Here is a 1399-nt window from a genome sequence, read left to right as displayed (position 1 = left end):
TGACCACATTTAGTGAACACATTCAAAGAGAGAAAAGGCCTCATGTTCCTAGTCTGTTGCTTCCTTCACTTACTAATCTCTGGGAGTTTTTAAGTTAGATTATAGAAAAAATGAGTAGGGTCAGTAATCAACTCTTCACAATCTTTCCCTCCAGAAATACAATGGCCTTGGATAAATTATTTTTAATGAGAATGTTCTCTCTTTAATCCACACAGTAAATACCCTATCATGCTGTGTGCCCTCACGTTGCTTCCAGCTGAAAGAATTCTCCAGGACAGCACTATCCTCCACAGTTTCTGAGCCAGCAGTCTTTTTTTTCTCCCACAGAGAAGTGGGAAGGTTGGAACCACCAATTTCTAGGTTAGCAGGATTGTGCTTAACTATTGTAATGCTGGGGCTGGGCTTTCATAATATTTAAGTGAAAGGCTATTTGTGTCTGAACTAAAAGGAAACACTTTTCTTGATTAAAAAGCCTGTTTTAAATTCACACTCAGAAAGACTCTGATATCATGTTTTAAATTTTAGAGGCTGCAATGAGCAGGCTATTTTCTGTGTCTGGATCCTTTACATTTCTCTGTTTATTTATTAGACGGTTTTCATATTCTAGCTACTGAGATCAAGTACCAACATCACAATTTTATATAATATTTCAATCTATGCTTCATATAAATGGCCTGGTGGAAGAATGCAATAAAAGTGCACTCTGTAATACAGAGTCCATTCATGCCATTATAGAAAGCACAATGTCAGCAGTTTCATTGCTATTATACACCCTATTTGTTCAGAAATTATATACAGGGCCATAAAAATTTGCTTGGCTGCTAGGTATTAGCTCAACCCACGAATAAACAATTAGATAAAAACCATAAAATGGCTAGGACAATTGATTAAGAGTAAAGTTTGGGCCAACTATGTATGTGACCTGGGTTCAATGTCACTTTACAGCAACTCTCTCTACCATAATAAGAAGGGAATTTCTAGTTCAGGTTTTGAGACCAGAGGGGAGACCACACAGACACAGATCTCTGAGACTAGCTGTTCTGTGCGCGAGATCTTGATTCTTTGATTAAGTGAAAATAAGAGGAATTATAGTAAAATAAAATTTCCACGTTAAAAATATTTTGACATGTTAGGAAACCTTTTGAACAAATCATCAGAACCCCAAATACTTTAAAAAGATGCATGAATAAGTGTGAAGGAGCAATTATCAGCATCCTCCTCCTCCTGCACAGTCGTATTCGGGGTTACTTTGCTCCGTGGGTTGGGGAGCATGGCAGTGCCTTCCAGGGTCTAGGAGCTGGTTCAGTTGCTGCTCCTCTGATGTGATAACTGTCTTCTGGACCCTGGAAGTTCACTACATGGGGATTTCAGGGCTAGAGGATATGTTGCACTCCGGATT

Source organism: Echinops telfairi, unplaced genomic scaffold (genome assembly GCF_000313985.2).
Source record: "Echinops telfairi isolate 266 unplaced genomic scaffold, ASM31398v2 ScPeMD7_7469;HRSCAF=8507_1, whole genome shotgun sequence".
NCBI classification, from domain to species: Eukaryota; Metazoa; Chordata; class Mammalia; order Afrosoricida; family Tenrecidae; genus Echinops; species Echinops telfairi.
This window is presented reverse-complemented; position numbering follows the sequence as displayed.